Genomic DNA, 22,589 nt, shown 5'->3' on the forward strand with positions numbered 1-22,589 from the left:
AAGGGTTCAGGCTTCCTGAGATCCTCTGGGCTCAGCACCTCTGTTTTCTCCACAGGTTCAGCTGTAGTCTATGAGGCTCTCTAGACATTGCCTTTCTCCACAAGCTTAGCTATAGACTATCAGGCAAATGGTTCTGTCTCCTTCTCTAGGGCTCCAGCTCAAGACTTCAGCATGAAACTCCAACATCAAAATTCCAACATTAAAAACCCTCAACTCTGTCCTTTGCCATGATTTTTAACCCTAATATAACTCAGTCACACCTGGGTACAGACCAGATTACAAACATTATCCGATATCTATTTTTGAACTCATAACCATATCAAACTGCTACACTAAGTATTATGCTTTAAAGTCAAGAAGTGAGAGTCCTCCAACTTCCTTCTTCTTTTGTAAGATGTTTTTGACTATTCATGGCCATCTAACTTTTAAATATATTTGATAATTGGCTTTTTATTTCTGCAAAAACAAAGACTGTTGGGACTTTTATTGGGATTGTTTTTCATCTGCAAATCACTTTGGGTATAAGTGACATCTTAATGATATTTATTCTACCAGTCCATGAACACAGAATGTCTTTCCATTTACTTGTCTTCTTCAGTTTCTTTGAGCAATTTTTTGTAGTTTCCTGAATACAGGTCCTTTATATTCTTAATTATGTTTATTCATAAATATTTGATTCTCTTCCTATTATAAATGGAATTTTTCTGATTTCCTCCTCAGGTTGCACATCAGTAGTGAACAGAAATGTTATTGATTTTTTGTGTGTTAATCTTGTATCATCTATTATTTCCAGCAGGTGTGCATTTTTCAAGATTTTCTAGATATAAGACCATATCATCAATGAATAGTGAAAGCTTTACTTCTTCTTTTCCTATTTGGGTGCCTTTATTTCTTTATCTAGCCTAATTTCTCTGACTAGAATTTCCAGCACAATATTGAATAACATTGGTAACACTGGGCATCCTTGTCTTTTTTCTGATCTCTGTGGGAGACCTTTCAGTCTTTGACTGTATAGTAAAATGTTAGCTGTGGGTTTTTCATATATACACATTACTATATTGTGAAATCTTCTTTCTATTATTTTGGTGTGTTTTTTATCAAGAAAGGGTGCTGCATTTTGTCAAATGCCTTTTCTGCATCAAACGAGAAGATGTGTGATTTCTTTTTTCGTTTTCAATTTATCAATGTGTTTTATTACACTAATTGATTTTCCTGTGCTTAATACCCTTGCATACTGGGTTAAAACCCACCTGACCTTGGTATATAATTCTATTAATGTGTTTTTGGATTCAGTTTGCAAGTTGTTGGTTGTTTTTTTTTTTTTTTTGAGGATTTTTGCATCTATATTCATTAGGAATATTGATCTGTATTTTCCTTTTCCCTTAGTATCTTTATCTGCTTTTGATGTTAGGTTGATGTTGGCTTCATAGAATGGGTTTGGTAGCATTCTTCCCTGTTCAATATTTTGGAAAAGCTTGAACATGATTAGTATTAGATCACCCTTAAAAGATTGGTAGAATTCAATTGTGAAGCTATATGGTCCTGAGCATGTCATCTTTGGTGGATTTTGACAGCTGTTTCAATCTCGTCATTGTGTTTGATTTGTTGAGGTCTTCTATTTCTTCTAGGTTCATTGTAGGAGGTTCATGATTTTCTAGGAATTTGCCCATTTCATCTACATTGCCTAGTTTTTTGGCCTACATTTGTTCATAGTAGCCTCTTATGAGCTCTCTTATTGCTGCAGGATTGTGGTAATGTTACCTCCTCTCGTTTCTGATTTTATTTGTAACTTCTCATTTTTTCTGTCAGTCTTGCTAAGGGTTTTTGAATTTTTTATCTTCTCAAAGAACCAACTTTTGATTTTGTTGATTCTCTCTATTACTTTTTTGTTCTTGACTTCATTTATATCTGCTCTGATCTTTACTATTTCTTTCCTTCAGCTTCGTTTTGGATTAGTTTGCTTTCTTTTCTAGGCACTTCCAGTGTGCAGTTAGATTTTAAATTTTAGCTCTTTCTTCTTTTTAAATGTAAGTATTGAAAACTATAAATTTCCCTCTCAGGACCTCCAGGAAAATGGTGTTGCAGTATCTAGGCAGGGCTCAACTCTCTCACAAAAACAACAGAGGAAGGGCAAAAAGCTATATAAGGGAGGTGCTTTGGGGATCTGCACACTAGAAGAGTGTGGCACATCATTCAGGAAGGAGGGTAACAGAGCAACAAAGAGACCAAATGAAAACCATGAGTTACCCCTTTAGCTAGGAATGGCACATCCTCCACCCTCAAGGGGAATGGACTCAATAAAATTCCTGGCTCACTGCAGCCAACTGAGAGGGGAAAAACAGTTCCCCTCCCTGAGAGAAAGAGGGGTCTGGAGGAGGTCACAGACTAGTTTCTCTTCAATGAGTTTGGCTAGCTGAGCCCACTTTGAATCTCAGCTCCAGCCATCCCTGTAAGTGGATTTTGCAAGTGACCCATCCATGAGAGAACTGAATGACAAATAAGTGTGCAACAGACATTCAGCAAACAGGGATTGTGAAGTGTAAGGGTTAGGGGAGATAAAGCAGGAAGAACAGAGGGGGAAAATAAAATAAAAGACCCCATCCACAGCTGAAATGGCCTCAGGAAAAGAAACTACATCAGTGAGGGAGTGGGCTAATAACCCTGGAGAGAAGGAAGCCAGGAGAGATACCTGATAAACAGTTAGACACTTAACTTGACTGAAGGGATAGAGGGAGGGGAGAGGCAAAGAAACTTTCAGTAGACTACCTAAACTATCAAGTGGGTGTAGCTCAATGGGTGAATGCCTGACTCATGTATACTCTGTCACTGGTTCAGTCCCCAGTACTGCTTAAGGGAAGGAATCCAGAGAGAGATCCAGCAGGTTGTCAGGAAACCAGCTGCCACCTTCTGGTAGAGAACTTATAGCTCAAGATTTTTTTAGGTGTTTTGATTTGTTGTTTTATTATTAGTAGTAGTATTTAGTTTTTTGCCTTTATTATTCTTTAATTTGTTCCCTAAAACAAGGTACCTTAGCAGGAGAGGATGGGCTACTAGGAGATTTTCCAGTTAGTACTGGCATTCTGAAATGGTTCCTAGTGGCCAAGAGGGAACCCTGTTTTTCCTAGGTTGTTTCTTGTTTGTTTGTTTTTTTGTTTGTTATTTTGTAATTCTCTTTCTTTGTTTCCTTTACCTTATTTTCCCCCTTAGTTTACTTATTCCTTTTTGTCCCTTTCATTTTCCCCATTTCATTGCATTTCTAGCATTCCACCTTCTCTTTTTTGGTCTTCATTATTTCCCTCTTCTCTACACATCATTTCATTCTTTTATATTATTCTATATTTTTTCTAGTTTTTTTTTGTCTTTATATTTTAATGTTACATTAAAAATATGAGGTCCCCATATACACCCCACCCCCTCACCTCACTCCTCCCCCCACAACAACAACCCCCTCAGTCATTATGAGACATTCACTGCATTTGGTGAATACATCTCTGAGCACTGCTGCACCCTATGGTCAATGGTCCACATCACAGCCCACACTCTCCCATAGTCCACCCAGTGGGCCATGGGAGGACATACAATGTCTGGTAACTGTCCCTGCAGCACCACCCAGGACAACTCCAAGTCCCAAAAATGCCCCCACATCACATCTCTTCCTCCCACCCCAACAGCCACCATTGTCACTTTCTCCACACTAATGACACATTTTCTTTGATTATTATTCACAATAGTTCACGAACAGAATGTCAGTAAGTCCACTCTAATCCATACACTATCCCTCCATCCTGTGGACATTAGAATGGTTGTGTCTTCTCCACATCTATATAAGAGAGGGCTTAGGTTCCACATGGATGCTTGATGCAATTATCCTGCTTTCAGTTGTAGGCACACTTGGCTCCCTGCTGTGGTGGTGGACCTTCTTCACCTTCATGTTAGATGAGTGGTGTAAGTCCAATAAACCAGAGTGTAGGAATTGCAAGTCTGTTGAGGCTCAGGGCCTGGCTGTCACATGGTCAGTCCAGAGATTCAGGTCCCCTGTGTATACATTAAACCCCAGCAACAACTATAGTTCCAGTAAAAGTAACAGGAGAGACTTGTGGACAAAGATCACATCTGAGTCCAGCTCCATCACACAGAAACACCAACTCCAAAGAAGGGCCAACTGACATGGCACTGAACTCCATCTGTCATGACCATAGAAACTGTGGGTCTTTGTAGCCCTCAGAAGAACCAATACCTGGGGTTGTATCTAATTTATCTATCTCTGGGACTCTGCTGAGGTATGCATAAGGGCAACTCCTCTTATAAACTCCCAGCTTTTTTTGGAGACTCATAAACTCATTAAACTGGAGCCATATAAACTCATTTGTCCTTTCCATTTCCCCCTTTTATTCAGGTGAAAAAGCATTTTTAACTCCTGGTATTATATGTAGATTGAGATATTCTGCTGGTCCAAGTTGACCCTTTTATTCAAGATCATTTTCTAGTTACATCATCACCTGATACTTAGTAGTAATCCTTTGGTGCCAGGGGGGCTCATCCCCAGGAGTCATGTCCCACGCTGGGGGAAAGGCAACACATTTACATGCTGAGTTTGGCTTTCAGACTGGCCACATTTGAGCAACACAGAGGCTCTCAGAATGGAACTCTTAGGCACTCTGCAGCTCCAGGCTTCTTCTTACTTCGGGTGTACAGGCTCACAAACATAGTCATTAGCATCAAGGGCTCATTGTTGGCCCTTCCTTCCTCCCTGGTCCCCACTGTTGCACTTGGGGTACTGCTGATGCTCCTTAAGGGACTGTGATAGAGCTCCCCTGGCTAGGAACTCAACACTCCCTCAGATGTTGCTTTTAACTGTAACCACTATGAAAATATCCAAACATTTTTATGTACCCTGGATATATGCCCTGGAGAACTCCCTGCCAATCATATGTGTCCTGTCAATAACATCCCACACCACTATTCCTCCTCCCCTGCCATTGTTGAACCTCTCTGTGATCCAAAACTTCTTGAAAAGTGAAGCCCAATATATTGCCAGGTTCCATTAATAATAAAATGGAATATAGTGATGAGTTAAAAGTTAGATATAGAATACATATTAATTTGGAAAAATTAAGGTAAAAATAAATTGGACTATCAAAAAATTTAAAAATGAAAAAGCTTTGTTTTTGATATTTTGCCTTCCATCACTGCAATAAGTGTTGCACTGTATGCAAATTGGCAAGGTATCTACTTACGCCTTTCCTCAGTGTCTACGTGCTATCTTTTTCTTTATTATTTCCTAAATATTAAGCTTATCTTCACAAAAGATTTAGATCACAGTAATTCATATATACAATATACAGTACTCCCACACATACAACATAAAACCCTTTTCTCTTCCACAGCAATAATCTTTCTACATATTCATACTATATTTACTGAAACTGATGTACAGATATTGAGACAATCGTTTTCAAACAAGGTAACATTTGTGTTTACATTGTCATTTATATTTTAGACTGCACAATTTTCTAAATTTTTAGTTATCTTATGTTTTGCATTATTATTTACATTTTATCCTATCAGCCCCTGTATATTTTTGGTGTAATTTAACATGTCTTATATCCATCCTTGTGTAATCATGTGGAACACTTCTATTGCTCACACAGTTACATTGGTGCCATCTATTCAATACCTCTTTCCCCCTCTCCTTAGGACCCACAGTGATAGTCAATTTTCATTGCTGGAAGGGCAATGTTCAGTGATACTTGCAACGGTGTTGAGGGCTTGACATGCTCAACTGCCCTAATGCACTGGGAGCCACCATTTCTCTCGAGAGTTACAATTTCCTCTATTTGAGAACATCAGTCCTCCCCAGGATGTGGGTATACTTTCACTCTCATTATAGGGGTCTCTATCCAATGATATAACCCACTATGGCAAAATCAGCATTCACATACTCCTTAGGAGTCTGTCCTGCATTGGATTATCCCCTTTAAACATCTTAAACAGGTAACCTTACTTATTATATATTTGAAAAAGTTTTCTCAGCATTATACTCTCAACCAAATACCTGACAATTCCTATGTTCATATGTTGCCCCAACCTCCCCCCAATTTCTTGTGCAATATTACCCATCCTCCCATCCCTAGCCCCTGTCAAGTCTGCAAAGCCCCACCCAAAGGTAAACCTATTCCCACATTTTATCCCTTCCTTGTACAAATCCTTACCTCCAGCTTATCATATATTTCACCGATGTAGGTGTCAGCTTATATCCTTCCTCTACCCCCCTTTTTCCTTTAAGCCTATCATACAGTCTCTAGCTCCCTGAGGCAGCTGGGTTTACCTATTTCATATCACTGAGGTCATGTGGTATTTGTCCAATACCTGGGTTGCTTCACTCAACATAAGGTTCTCAAGATTCATCCATGTATCACGTGTGTTTGTAGTGTACTCATTCTTAAAACTGAATAGTATTCCATTGTATGTATATACCACATTTTATTTATCCATTCATCTGCTGATAGGCATTTGGGTTGATTCCAACTCTTGGCAATAGTGAACAATGCTACTATGAACATTGGTGTGCATATATCAGCTTTTTGTCCTTGTTTTCAATTCTATTGAGTATATACCCAGGAGTGGAATTGCTGGGTCATATGGCAAGTCTATAGCTAGTTTTTTGAGAAACCACCAAACTGTCCTCCAGAATGGCTGGATCCTTCTATATTCCCACCAGCAGTGGATGAGTGTTCCCATTCCTCATCATCCTCTCTAGTACTTGTAGTCTTCTGCTTTTTTCATAGCTGCCAATCTTATGGGAGTAAGATGGTATCTCATTGTAGTTTTGATTTGCATTTCCCTGATAGCTAGAGATTTGGAGCATTTTTTCAGGTGCTTTTTAGACATTTGTATTTCTTCTTTGGAGAAGTTTCTGTTTAAAAAATTTTCCCATTTTTAACTGGGTTGTTTTTCTTTTTATTTTCAAGATATAGGAGTTCTTTATATATGCAGGTTATAAGTCTCCTATCCGATATATGGTTACCCAATATTTTCTCCCATTGTGTAAGCTCTCTTTTCACTTTCTTGACAAACACCTTTGAAATGCAGATGGCTTTAATTTTGAGGAGGTCCCATTTATCTATTTGTTCTTTTGCTGCTCATGCTTTCGGTGTGAAGTTCATGAAGCCATTTCATATTACAAGGTCTTGTATATGCTTCCCTACACTGCGTTCCAAATTCTTTATGGACTTGGCTCTTATATTTAGGTCTTTGATCCATCTTGAGTTGATTTCTGTTTGAGATGTGAGATGGTAATCCTCTTGCATTCTTTTACATATGGATATCCAGTTCTCCAGACACCATTTGTTGAAGAGGCCATTCTCTCCCAGTTGAGAGGGTTTGGTGGCTTTATCGAATATTTTATGCCTATATATATGAGGACCGATATCAAATCTCAATTCAGTTCCATTGGTCTGTGTGTCTCTCCTTGTGCCAATACCATGCTGTTTTCACTACTGTAGCTTTGTAGTATGTTTTGAAGTCAGGTAATATGATTCCTCTAATTTCGTTTTTCTTTTTCAATATGTCTTTGGCTATTCGAGGCCTCTTTCCTTTCCAAATAAATTTCATAGTTAGTTTTTCTAGTTCCTTAAAAAATGCTGCATTGATTTTTTTGGGATTGCATTGAATGTGTAGATCAGTTTCGGTAGGATAGATATCTTAATACTATTTAGTCTTCCTATCCATGAACAGGGGATATTCCTCTATTTATTTAATTTTTATTTGATTTCCTTGAACAGTGTTGTATAGTTCTCTGTGTATAAGTTTTTACATCTTCAGTTAAATTTATTTGTAGTTATTTGATTTCATTATTAACTATTGTAAATGGTATTTGTTTATTGATTTGCTCCTGAGCTTGCTCATTTTTAATGTACAGAAATGCTACTTATTTTTTTTATTTATTCATTTAAAAAATATATTACATTAAAAAAATATGAGGTCCCCATTCACCACCACTGTCCCCAACCCACCACTACCCCCACAGTAACACTCTCCCCCATCGTCATGACACATCGATTGCATCTGGTGAGTACATCTCTGGGAATCGCTGCACCCCATGGCCAGTGGTCCACGCCATAGCCCAAACTCTCCCACATTCCATCCAGTGGGCCATGGGAGGACATACAATGTCCAGCAATTGTCGCTGCAGCACCACCCAGGACAACTCCAAGTCCCGAGAATGCCTCCACATCTCATCTCTTCCTCCCATTCCCTGCACCCAGCAGCCATCATGGCCACTTTTTCCACACCAATGCCACATTTTCTTGATTATTAACCAAAATTGTTCATGAATAGAATATCATTAAGTCCACTCTAATCCTTACTGTTTTCCTCCTTCCTGTGGAACTTGGATTGGTTGTGTCCATTCCACATCTATGTCAAGAAGGGGCTTAGATTCCACATGGATACTGGATGCAATCCTCCTGCTTTCAGTTGTAGGCACTCTAGGCTCCATGGAATGGTGGTTGACATTCTTCAACTCCATGTTAGCTTAGTGGGGTAAGTCCAATAAATCAGAGTGTAGGAACTGAAGTCTGTTGAGGTCAGGGCCTGGCTATCATACTGTCAGTCCAGAGATTCTAATCCCCTAGATATATCTTCAATCCCAGCACCAACTGCAATTCCAGTAAAGTAGCATGAAAGACTTGTGAAAAGAGATCACATATGAGTCCAGCTCCATCACGCACAAACACCAACTCCAAAGAAGGGCCAACTGACATGGCAGTGAAATCCATCTGCCATGACCATAGAACCTGTGGGTCTCTTTAGCCCTCAAAAGAACCAGTACCTGGGGTTGTATGTACTTTATCTGTCTCTTAGACTCTGCTTGGTGTGCATAAGGGCAATCCATCTGAAAACCTCCAGACTCTTTTTTAGAGACTCAAAGCCATATAAACTCATTTGTCCTTTCCATTTTCCCCTTAATTTAGGTCAAAAAGCATTTTTAACTCCTGTTATTATATATAGACAGGGATATTCTGCTGGTCCACATTGAACCTTTAATTCAAGGTCATTTTCTAGTTACGTCATCAGTTGGTACTTTATAGTGATCCCTTGGTGCCAGGGAGGCTCATCCCTGGGTGTCATGTCCGACACTGGGTGGAAGGCATTGCATTTACATGCTGAGTTTGGCTTCGAGACTGGCCACATTTGAGTAACACGGAGGCTGTCAGGAGGGAACTCCTAGGCACAGTGCTGCTCTAGGCCTTGTCCTTATTTCAGATGTATAGGCTCACAAGCATAGTCCTTAGTATCAGGGCCTCATTGTTGGACCCTCATTCCTTTCTGGTTCTTGCCATTGCACCCGGGGGACTGCCGCTGCTCCCCTAGGGACCACAACAGAGCAACCGCCCCTGGCCAGGAACCCAGTATTCCCCCAGGTGTTGTTTTTAATAGTTTCCACGATGAGTATATCCAAACATATCCATGGACCCTGGACACATGCCCTGTATAACTCCCGGTCAAACATATATCGCCTGTCAATAACATCCCATACCAGTATTCCTCCGCTGCCATGGTTGAACCACTCTGTGATCCAAAACTTCCTGAAAAGTGAAGCCCAATGTAATGTCAGGTTCCCTTACTAGTAAAATGGAATATAGCGATGAGTTTAAAGGTTAGATATAGAATAAATATTGATTTAGAAAAATTCTACATCCTATCTTCTTCTTTTCTTTTTTCCTAATTGTTGAGCTTCTCTTCACAAGAGCCATAGATCACAGTAATTCATGTATACAATACACAGTACTCCCACATATCCAATATAAAACCTTTTCCTTTTCACAGCGATAATCTTTTAACTTATTCATATCATGTTTACTGAAACTGATGTACAGATATTGAGACAATATCTTCAAACAAGGTAACATTTGAGTTTACATTGTGGTTAATACTTTAGGCTATGCAGTTTTCTAAATTTTTAGTTATCCTATGTTTTACATTATGGTTTACATTATTAGTCTGTCATCCCTCATATGTTTTTGGTGTAATATTACATGTTTTATATCCATCCTTGTGTACCCTTGTGAAACACTTCTATTGCCTTCACAGTTATGTTGGTTCCATCTATTCAATATCTATTTCCCCCTCCCCTGGGGGCCCACAGTGACAGGCAATCTTCATTCCTTGAGTAGCCATGTTCAGAGATACTTGCAACAGTGTTGAGGGCTTGAGTTGCACAACTGCCCTAATGCCCTGGGAGCCACCATTTCTCTTCAGAGATACAGTTCCCTCTGTTTGATGGCATTAGTCCTCCCCAGTATGTGGGTCTACCTTCATTCTCATTATATGGGTCTCTACTCAATGGTATAACCCACTTTGGCAAAATGAGCATTCAGATATTCCCTAGGAGTCTGTCCTATATCAGATTATCCCCTTTAAGTATCTTAAACAGGTAACTTTCCTAATTATGTTTTGAAAGGGTTTTCTCAGCATTATATTCTCAACCAACACCTGACAATCTCCTATATTCGTATGTAGCCCCACCCTCCTCCAAATTTCATGGGCAATATTACCCATCCGCCCATCCCTAGCCCCCCTCAAACCCCCAAAGCCCCACCCAAAGGTAACCCTATGCCCCATTTTATCCCTTCCTTGTACACATACTTACCTCCAGCTTATCATAGATTTCACCCATGTAGATGTCAGCTTGCATCCTTCCTCTACACCCCGATTTTCTGTAAGCCTATCTTCCAGTCTCTAGCTCTCTGAGGCAGCTTGCTTATTTCATATCATTGAGGTCATGTAATATTTGTCCTTCAATGCCTGGGTTACTTCACTCAACATAAGGCTCTCAAGATTCATCCATGTTATCACATGTGTTTGTAGTGTATTTGTTCTTAAAGCCAAATAGTATTCCATTGTATGTATATACCACATTTTATTGATCCACTCATCTGTTGATGGGCATTTGGGTTGATTCCAAATTTTGGCAATAGTGAATAATGCTGCTATGAACATTGGTGTGAATATATCGGTTTGTGTCCTTCTTTTCAGTTCTGCTGTGTATATACCCAGCAGTGGAATTGCTGGGTCACATGGCAAATCTATGGTTAGTTTTTTGTGAAACCACCCAACTGTCCTCCAGAATGGTTGGATCCTTCTGCATTCCCACCAGCAGGGGATGAGTGTTCCCATTTCTTCACATCCTCTCCAGCATTTGTATTCTGTTTTTTTTTTCATAGCTGCCAATCTTATGGGAGTAAGATGGTATCTCATTGTAGTTTTGATTTGCATTTCCTTGATAGCTAGAGATTTGGAGCATTATTTCATGTGCTTTTAAGCCATTTGTATTTCTTCTTTGGAGAAGTGTCTGTTTAAATCTTTTCCCTATTTTTTAAATGGGTTGTTTATCTTTTTATTTTCAAAATATAGGAGTTCTTTATATATGTAAGTTATAAGTCTCTTATCGGATAGATGGTTGCCAAATATTTTCTCCCATTGTGTAGACTCCTTTTTACTTTCTTGACAAACTCCTTTGAGGAGCAGAAGGCTTTAATTTTGAGGAAGGCCCATTTATGTATTTGTTCTTTTGCTGCTCGTGCTTTTGTTGTGATGTTCAGGAAGCCATTTCCCATTACAAGGTCTTGTAGATGTTTCCCTACACTGCTTTCCAAGGTCTTTATGGTCTTCACTCTTATATTTAAGTCTTTTTTTTTCAAGATTTATTTATTTATTTAATTCCCCCCCTTCCCCGGTTGTCTGTTCTCTGTTTCTGTTTGCTGCGTCTTGTTTCTTTGTCCGCTTCTGTTGTTGTCAGCGGCACGGGAAGTGTGGGCAGTGCCATTCCTGGGCAGGCTGCACTTTCTTTCATGCTGGATGGCTCTCCTTACAGGCGCACTCCTTGCACGAGAGGCTCCCCTATGTGGGGGACACCTCTGCATGGCACAGCACTCCTTACGCACATCAGCACTGTGCATGCGCCAGCTCCACTTGGGGCAAGGGGGCCCGGGGTTTGAACCACGGAACTCCCATATGGTAGACGGACGCCCTAACCATTAGGCCAAGTCCATTTCCCTATATTTAGGTCTTTGATCCATCTTGTGTTGATCTTTGTATAAGGTGTGAGATGGTAATCCTCTTTCATTCTTCTACATATGGATATCCAGTTCTCCAGGCACCATTTGTTGAATAGGCCATTCTCTCCAAGTTGAGAGGGTTTGGTGGCCTTATCGAATATTATATGGCTATATATATGACGTATTATATCAGAAATTTCAATTCAATTCCATTGGTCTGTTTGTCTCTCCTTATGCCAATACCATGCTGTTTTCACTACTGTAGCTTTGTAGTATATTTTGAAGTCAGGTAGTGTGATTCCTCCAATTTTGTTTTTCTTTTTCAATATGTCTTTGGCAATTCAGGGCCTCTTTCCTTTCCAAATAAATTTCATGGTTAGTTTTTCTAGTTTCTTAAAGAAGGCTGTGTTGATTTTTATTGGGATTGCATTGAATGTGAAGATCAGTTTTGGTAGGCTAGACATCTTAATATTATTTAGTCTTCCTATCCATGAACAGGGAATATCCTTCCATTTATTTAGGTCTTCTTTGATTTCCTTGAACAGTCTTGTACAATTCTCAGTGTATAAGTTTTTTTACATCTTTAGCTAAAGTTATTCCTAAATATTTGATTTTTTAATTTACTATTGTGAATGGTATTTGTTTCTTGATTTCCTCCTGATCTTGCTCATTATTGGTGTACAGAAATGCTACTGATTTTTGCTCATTCATCTTATAATCTGCGACTTTACTAAACTCATTTATGAGTTCAAGAAGCTTTGTTGTAGACCTCTCAGGGTATTCTATGTATAGGATCATGTCATCTGCAAATAATGAAATTTTGACTTCTTGCTTTCCAAATGTGAATGACTTTTATATCTGGTACTTGCCTAACTGCTCGAGCAAGTACTTCTAAGAAAATATTAAATAGAACAGGTGATAGTGGGCATCCTTGTCTTGTTCCTGATCTTAGAGGGAAGGATTTTAGGATTTCTCCATTGTAAACGATGTTGGCTATGGGTTTTTCATATATACTCTTTATCATGTTCAAAAATGTCCTTGTATTTCAAATTTTTCGAGTGTTTTTATGAAGAAAGCGTGCTCTAATTTGTCAAACGCTTTGTCTGCATCTGTAGATATAATCATATGATTTTTTTTCCTTCAATCTGTTTATATGGTGTATTACATTGATTGATTGTCTTATGTAGAACCATCCTTGCATACCTGGAATGATTCCCACTTGGTCGTGGTGTATAATTCATTTAATGAGTTGTTGAATATGATTAGCAAGTATTTTGTTAAGTATTTTTGTGTCTAGGTTGATTAGAGAAATTGGTCTGTAATTTTCCTTTCTTGTGGTGTCTTTGTTTGGCTTTGGTACTAGGGTAATGATGGCATCGTAGAATGAGTAAGGCATGTTGCTTCTCTTTTGATTTTTTGGAAGAGTTTCAGCAGGATTGGTGTTAGTTCTTTCTGGAATGTTTTGTAGAATTCACCTGTGAAGCCTTCTGGCCCTGGGCTCTTCTTAGTTGGGAGGTTTTTCATGACTGATTCTATCTCTTTACTTGTGATTGGTTTGTTGAGATCATCAATTTCTTCTTTCATCAATATAGGCTGCTTACGTGTTTCTAGCAATTTGTCCGTTTCATCTGAGTTGTCATTTTTGTTGGAATATAGTTTTTCAAAGTATCCTCTTATGATAGTCTTTATTTCCGTTGGGTCAGTGGTGATATCTCCTTTCTGATTTCTTATTTTGTGTATTTGCATCTTCTCTCTTTTTTTCTTTGTTAGTCTCAGTAAAGGTTTGTCACTTTTATTGATCTTCTCAAAAAACCAGCTCTTGGTCTTGTTTATCTTTTGAAGTGCTTTCTTATTTTCTATTTCATTTAGTTCTGCTCTTATCTTTGTTATTTCTTACTTTCTTCTTCCTATGGGATTACTTTTTTGTTTTTTTTTTTACTAATTCCTCCAAATGTGCAGTTAGTTCTTCAATTTTTGCTCTTTCTTCTTTTTTGATGTATGAATTTATGGCTATAAATTTCCCTCTCAGTACTGCTTTTGCTGCTTCTCATAAATTTTGGTATGTTGTGTTGTCATTATCATTTGTTTCAAGGTACTCATTGATTTCTTTTGAGATTTCCTCTTTGACCCACTGTTTTTCTAAGACTGTGCTGTTTTATTTCCATATGTTGGTGTGAAATCTGGCCCCCTGGCCTTTGCAGATTTCCAGCTTCACTCCACTGTGGTCAGAGATATTATTTTGTATGACTTTGATTTTTCTGAATTCATTAAGCCTTTCTTTGTGGCCTAGCATATGGTCTATCTTGGAGAATGATCCATATGCACTTGAGAAAAATGTATATCCTGCTGTATTTGGGTGTAATGATCTGTATATGTCTATTAGATACAGCTCCTCTAATATACTGTTCATATATTTTGTTTCTTTAGTGATTCTCTTTTCGGATGTTCTGTCCAGAGTTGATAGTGGTGTTTTAAAATCCCCCACTATAATTGTGGATGCATCTATTCTTTCACTTAGTTTTTCCAGCATTTGCCTCATGTATTTAGACGTGCCCTTGTTAGGAGCATAAATATTTATGATTGTTTGTTCTTCTTGACAGATTGTTCCTTTCACTAATATGTAATATCCTTCTTTGTCTCTCACAATTGTTTCGCATTTAAAGTCTATTTTGTCTGATATTAATATAGGTACTGTTGCCCTTTTTGGTTATTGTTTGCTTGTAAGATTGTTTTCCAACCATTCACTTTCAGCCTCCATGAATCTCTGGGTCTAAGATGTGTCTCTTGTAGACAGCATATAGATGGGTCATATTTCCTTATCCAATGCAAATAATGAAATTTTGACTTCCTCCTTTCTAATTTGAATGTCTTTTATATCTGGTTCTTGCCTCAGAGTTCGAGCAAGTACTTGCAAGTCAATGTTAAATAGAGGAGATTATAGTGGGCATCCTTGTCTTGTTCCTGATCTTACAGGGAAAGATTTTGGGATTTCATCATTTTAAACTATGTTGGCTGTGCTTTTTTCATATATCATGCTCAGAAAATTTCCATTTATTTAAATCTTTTGCTCTGTTTTTATCAAGAAAGTGTGCTGTATTTTGTCAATTGCTTTTTCTGCATCTATAGATAGAATAATGTGATTTTTTCCTTTCATCTGTTTATATGGTGTATTACATTGATTGATATTCTTATGTTGAACCATCCTTGAATACCAGGAATGAATCCCACTTGATCATGTTGTGTAATTCATTTAATGTATTGTTCAATACGATTAGTGAGTATTTTCTTGAGGATTTTTGCATCTACGTTCATTAGAGAAATTGACCTGTAATTTTCCTTTATTGTGGAATCTTTGTTTGGCTTTGGTACAAGGGTAATGTTGGCATCATAGAATGAGTTAGGTCATGTTCCTTCTGTTTTGATTTTTTGGAAGAGTTTCATCAAGATTGGTGTTAGTTCTTTCTGGAATGTTTTATAGAATTCACCTGTAAATCCATCTGGCCTTGGGCTCTTCTTAGTTGGGAGGTTTTTAATGACTGATTCTATCTCTTTCCTTGTGATTGGTTTGTTGAGATCATCAATTTCTTCTTTCATCAATATAGGCTGCTTATTTGTTTCTAGGAATTTGTCCATTTCCTCTGAATTGTTGTTTTTGTTGGAATATAGTTTTTCAAATATCCTATTAGAAACTCTTTAGGGAAACAGACTTGGCCCACTGGTTAGGGTGTCCATCTACCACATGGGAGATCCGTGGTTCCAACCCTGGGCCTCCTTGACCCGTGTGGAGCTGGCCCATGTGCAGCGCTGATGCGTGCAAGGAGTGCCCTGCTACGCAGGGGTGTCCCCCGCATATGGGAGCCCCACGTGCAAGGAGTGTGCCCCATAAGGAGAGCCACCCAGCATGAAAGAAAGTGCAGCCTGCCCAGGAATAGCACTGCCTACACTTCCCTGTGCTGCTGACGACAAAAGAAGTGGGCAAAGAAACAAGACACAGCAAATAGACACAGAGAACAGACAACCAGGGGAGGGGGGGATTTAAATAAATAAATAAATCTTTTTAAAAAAAAGAAACTATTTCTGTGGGGTCTGTGGTGATATCTCCTTTCTCATTTCTTATGATGTGTATTTGCATCTTCTCTCTTTTTTCCTTTGTTAGTCTAGCTAAGGGTTTCTCAATCTTATTGATCTCAAAGAACCAGCTCTTGGTTTTCTTTATCTTTTCAAGTGCTTTTGTATTTTCTATTTCATTTAGTTTCTGCTCTTATCTTTGTTATTTCTTTCTTTTTCCTGTGGAGTTACTTTGTTGTTTTTTTACTAATTCCTCCAAATGTGCAGTTAGTTCTTCAATTTTTGCTCTTTCTTCTTTTTTGATGTATGAATTTTATGGCTATAAATTTCCCTCTCAGTACTGCTTTTGCTGCATCCCATAAATTTTGGTATGTTGGGTTATCATTTTCATTAGTTTCAATGTAGTTATTACTTTCTTTTGAGATTTCCTCTTTGACCCACTGTTTTTCTAAGAGTGTGCTGTTTAATTTCCATATCTTGGTGTGAAATCTGGGCCTCTGACCCTTGCAGATTTCCAGCTTCACTCCACTGTGGTCAGAGATATTATTTTGTATGATTTCAATCTCTCTGAATTCATTAAGCCTTTCTTTGTGGCCTAGCATATGGTCTATCTTGGAGAATGATCCATGTGTACTTGAGAAAAATGTATATCCTGCTGTGTTTGGGTGTAATGATCTGTATATGTCTATTAGATCCAGATCCTCTAATATACTGTTCAGAGTTTTTGTTTCTTTATTGATTCTCTTTTAAGGTGTTCTGTCCAAAGTTGATACTGGTGTATTAAAGTCCCCCACTATAATTTTAGGGTCATCTATTCTTTTACTTAATTTTTCCAGTGTTTGCTTCACGCATTTGAATGCACCTGTGTTAGGAGCATAAATATTTATGATTGTTCATTCTCCTTGAAAGATTATCCCTTTCACTAATATATAGTTTCCTTCTTTGTCTCTCACAATTATTTCACTTTTAAAGTCTATTGTGTCTGATATTAATATAGGTCCTCGTGCCTTTTTCTGGTTATTGTTTGCTTGTAAGATTGTTTTCCAGCCATTCACTTACAAACTCCATGAATACCTGGGTCTAAGATGTATTTCTTGTAGACAGCATATAGATGGGTCATATTTCCTTATCCAATCTGCCAGTCTGAATCTTTTTACAGGTGAGTTTAATCCATTGACATTCAGTGTTATTACTTTTGAGGAATTATTTATGTTTGCCATATTTTGTTTGGTGTTGTGTTTGTCATATTTTGTTTGTTTGTTTTTTCCTTCTCTCTTTGTCTTTTTTGTTGCTCTTACACTCTCTTCCAACTCTGCCTCTCCTGTTTTTTTCCTTTCTTCCTGCAGAACTCCCTTTAGTATTTCTTGAAGTGCAGGGTTCTTTCTAGCATACTCTTTTAATTTCTTTTTATCTGTGAATATTTTTAACTCTCCATCATTTTTTAATGCTAATTTAGCTCGGTAGAGTATTCTTGGTTGGAAATTTTTTCTATTATTACCTTGACCATGTCATAACACTGTCTTCTTGCCTCCATGATTTCAGATGAGAAATCAGCACTTAATCTTATGGAGCCTCCCTTGTATGTGATGGTTCTCTTTTCTCTTGCTGCTTTTAGAATTTTCTCTTTGTCTTGAGCTTTGGATAATTTGAGCAGTATATATCTTGGTGTGGGCCTATTGGGATTTATGGTGTTTGGGGTGCGTTGTGCTTCCTGGACATGTACATCCATCTCCCTCAGTAGATTTGGGAAGTTTGCAGCCATTATTTCTTCCAACACCCCTTCTGTCCCCTTTCCCTCCTCTTCTCCTTCTGAGATGCTTATAATACATATGTTTGTGTGTTTTGCATTGTCATTCAGGTCCCTAAGTCCTAGCTGGATTTTTTCTATCTTTTTATCGATCAGTTCTACTATCTGTTTGATTTCAGATGTACTGTCTTCCATGTCACTCATTCTCTCCTCTGCCTCTTCTAATATGCTGCTATTTGCTGAGAGTGTATTTTTGATTTTTTGAACTGTGGTGTTCATTACCATCATATCTCTTATCTTTTTGTGTATGTCAGCAATTTCCTTTCCAAATGCTTTCTTCATATGATTAATCTCTTCCTTTACTTCATTAAGTTGGTCTCTAATATATGCTTTGAAATTTTTAATTACTTGTCTGATGTTCTGTTCTTCTTCCTGGTTTTTAGTTTGTTCATTGGATTCAGCCATGTTTTCCTGGTTATTGGTTTTGTTTGTAGTTTTTTGTGGTGTCTGGTCATCATTTTATCTTAACAGGTATAATCAGTTCCTTAACTTCTTTGTCTAGTCTTGGGAATTAATTAGTTGTTGTTCTTGCATCAGTGTTATGTCTTCTCTTTGTCACTTTATTCCTCTTACTCTATTTTCTTGTTGCTGGCTAAGTTTACTTTGAAGGAAAATATTACGGCCAGGGAAAGCAAAATGAATAAGAAAAGAAAACATATAAAGTAGTAGTGGTAATAAATGTTAACAGTGCAACAATGTGAGATCTAGGAGAATGGACATTAGACTCATGTAAGTTGTGTAGGGTTATAGCAGTAAGTAGAGTACCTATAATGAGACAGTCAACTGACTATGGGGAGGAATATAGTAAGAATTAAAAGGCCAGTATTTTCATGAGAAAGGGAAAGGGAAAAGAAAGGCAATAATATCAAGAGTGGATAAAAGACAGAAAACAGAACAAAGGTATTAGAAATTAAATGTCAGACAATTTGGGGGCCAAAGAAAGGGAGGTAGAATATAAGAGAAACAGCAGATGATGGAGGATAGAATGATGTAGGGAAAGGGGATAATGTAGGTGGCCAAAATCAATACACACAGAAAAGAGGAAATTGAGGATGAGGAAACACAGAAAGTGTGAAGCACTCCCTGAAGCACCTATTATATAAAGAAAATTTTAAAAAAGAAGAAAAAGCAAGAAAAGAAAAAAAGAGAAGAGAAAAACTGGGGGCAAAGAATGGGAGAGAAACATGCAAGAAGAAGAAAAAGAGAAAAAACTCTAAATAAATGAAAAGTGACCTTGGGAGATAAAACAGGAGAAAAGACCAGGAGACAATGCAATATTACAACCATGCAAAAAAAAAAAAGGACCAACATTTAAAGCTAGGAATCCTCTTTGCAGTTAAATAATACACTTAGAGATCTGACCTTCCCCCTTTCTCCTTTCCTCACTTCTCTCTCTCCCAGGGCAGCAGAAAAGCTGCCTAAGAAGTCTGGTAGGAGATTCAAGTAGGTCCTTGTTGAATCAACTCAACACAGAACACTATGACTCTTTATTTCCAGCGTGAGAGCACCTATAGCTCCCCAGAAACCCCAAATATGTTATTGAAAGCTTGGATAGCACCTTCTGCAGTCCCTCCCCCTTAGGTGTGCTCAGAGAGGTCTAATTTATTTTCTAACTCCACCTTCTCCCAGACCAAGTTTACTATCCTCCTATCCCAGGACGCTTAGGTATATTGGCTTTCTCAGCAGATTCACTTCTCCTTTCTTCCCAGACTCTCCCCAAGTCAGCTGGTACGCTCCTCCAAATTCAGGGAGAGAGAGTGAGAAAAAAAACACAAAACGCAGAGGGCTAGGGTTATCAAGGTCCTCAGATGAACCTCAGTGTGTGGTGGGTTCAGGGATGGGAAGTCCGTGATATTGCATACTCCGGGTGTGTGAGTCTCTGGAGTGTGGGCCACTAGGCTTATGGAACACAGACCTGGGATCCATGCATCTGGTTAGCATCGGACCTGGGAACACCGCATCATGAGAAAGACTTCAGGGATTGCAGTGACTGGGCCACTAGTGCTAGGAGGAGGGGTCCTGCCCACAACTTCTGACCTCCCTGTCAGAAACTCAAAATTCCATCTCTCACAAGAATTTCTTCTGTCACTCTCTCACCAAATTGACATCCAGACACCTCCTGCCCTGCAAGCCCCCGAAACAACCTGCTCAGGGTTTGAGAGCACTGCTGCACAAGGAAGATTTCAGGGATTGCTGTGGCTGGGCTGCCAGCCCCAGGGGGAGGGGTTCCACCTACAACCTCTGACCTCCATGTCAGAAACTCAAAATTCCACCTCTTGCAAGAATCTCTTCTGTCACAGTCTCACCAAATTGACATCCAGACACTTCCTGCCCTGCAACCCCTGAAACAGCCCACTCATGGTTTGGGAATACCCCAGCACAGCAAAGGTCCCAGGGATTGCTGCCAGCCCTAGGGGGAGGGGCTCCACCCACAACTTCTGACCTCCATGTCAGAAACCCAAAATTCCACCTCTTGCAAGAATATCCTCCATCACTGTCTCACCAAATGGACATCAGGACACCTCCAGCCCTACAAGCTCCTGAAACAGCCCACTCAGGGCTTGGGAAAACCCCAGGTCAACAAAGCCTTTAGGAATTGCAGCAGCCAGGCCGCCAGCCCCAGGGGGAGGGTTCCCACCCACAACCTCCGACCTCCATGCAAGAGATCTAAAATTCTACCTCTTGCAGGAATCTCCTCTGTCACCGTCCCACCAAATCAATGTCCAGACACCTCCTGCCTTGCAAACACCTGAAACAGACTGGTCCAGCAGGACTCCCACCCTACTCAGCTGCTTTTTGCAGGAAAGATTATGAGGTGCGCTCACTGAGAAGTCATCTTGCCACGCCTCCCTTTTTTCTAGTTTAATCTGTCTTCTTTTTTTAAAAAGATTTATTTATTTATTTTATTTCTCTCCCTTTCCCTTCCCACCCCAGTCATCTGCCCTCCATGTCTACCTGCTGTGCCCTCTTCTTTGTCTGCCTCTGTAGTTGTCAGTGGCACAGGAATCTGTGCTTTCCTTTGTTTGTCATCTTGTGCCACCTCTCCGTGTGTGCGGCACCATTCCCGGGCAGGCTGCACTTTCTTTCATGCTTGGTGGCTCTCCCCATGGGGTGCACTCCCTGCACATGGGGATCCCCCATGTGGGGGACACCCCTGAGTGGCAGGGCACTCCCTGCACACATCAGCACCATGCATGGGCCAGAGGCACATGGGTCAAGGAGGCCCGGGGTTTGAACCATGGATCTCCCATGTGGTAGACGGATGCCCTAACCTCTGGACCAAGTCCACTGCCCTGATCTGTCTTCTTATTTCATGTTTTATTCCACCTTTTAAAATCCTTCTACTATTGTATTTTGTATGATTTTTCACTATTATTACTTACTTTTTCCTGATTATTCTATAATTCCTTTTCTATCTTCTTTTTTATTATTACTATTATTTGTTTTCTATCCTTCTGTTTTTCCTTTTCTATATTCATAAAATTTTTTCAGGGAACACAAACAACTAAAAGGATATAGAATAAGTGGAACAAAGTGTCAAAGAGGAAGCTTAACATTTAATAAAACAAAACCCTAGAGTGAAAGTGAAGCTAACAATCTGAATAAACCCATCAGGATAGACAGATGCCTAGACACCAACAAAAAATTATAAGCCATAATAAGAAACAGGAAGTCATGGCACAGTCTACTGAACAAACTAAAAAGGAGTCAGTTATGCCCAGGTTCCACAGGATGGAGGAATAAAGTATGGATTAGAGTGGACTTACTGGTGTTCTACTATGGAACTATTGTGATTAGTAATGGAAGAAATTGTAGCACTGATATGGAGAAAGTGGCCATGGTAGCTGCTGAGGGTAGGGAGAGTAAGAAGAGATATGATGTGGGGGCATTTTCAGGACTTGGAATTGTCCTTGGTGTTACTGCAGGGACAAATGCTGAACATTTTATGTCCTCCCATGGCCCACTGGGTGGACTGGGGGAGAGCGTAGACTACAATGTAAACCACTATCCATGTGGTGCAGCAGTGCTCCAAAATGTATTCACCAAATGTAATTAATGTGCCATGATGATGGATGATGAAAGAGGTCATTGATGTGGGAGGAGTGGGGTGAGGAGATTGGAGGGTATATGGAGACCTCATATTTTTTTAATGTAACATGTAAAAAAGTAAAGAAAAAAAACCAAGGTGGAATGCAGAACAGGGAACAACTAATCAAGGACTTCCAAATAAATATCATGAATCAACTTAATGAAGTCAAGGAAGAGATAAAGGATATTAAGCAGACACTGGGGAACAGACAGAAGAAATTGTAAGCATACATAAAAAGATAACACATCTGATGATGAATGGCACAATGCAAGAAATAGAAAATATGCTAGAAGGACATAAGAGAAAAATTGAGTAGGGAGAAGAAAGAATTAGTGGCATCAAAGGTAATACATTGGAAATCACACAGATAAAAGATAAAAAAATTTCAGCAGGGACTCAGTGATTTGAATGACAACACAAAATACACAAGCATATGCATTATAGGCATCCCAGAGGGAGAATATAAGGGAAAAGGGACAGAAGGAGTGTTGGAGGGAATACTGGCTGAAAATTTCCCAACTTTTTTGAGGGATATGGATGTACATGTCCACAAAGTACAGTG

This window comes from Dasypus novemcinctus, chromosome X, assembly GCF_030445035.2.
Source record: "Dasypus novemcinctus isolate mDasNov1 chromosome X, mDasNov1.1.hap2, whole genome shotgun sequence".
Classification (NCBI taxonomy): Eukaryota; Metazoa; Chordata; class Mammalia; order Cingulata; family Dasypodidae; genus Dasypus; species Dasypus novemcinctus.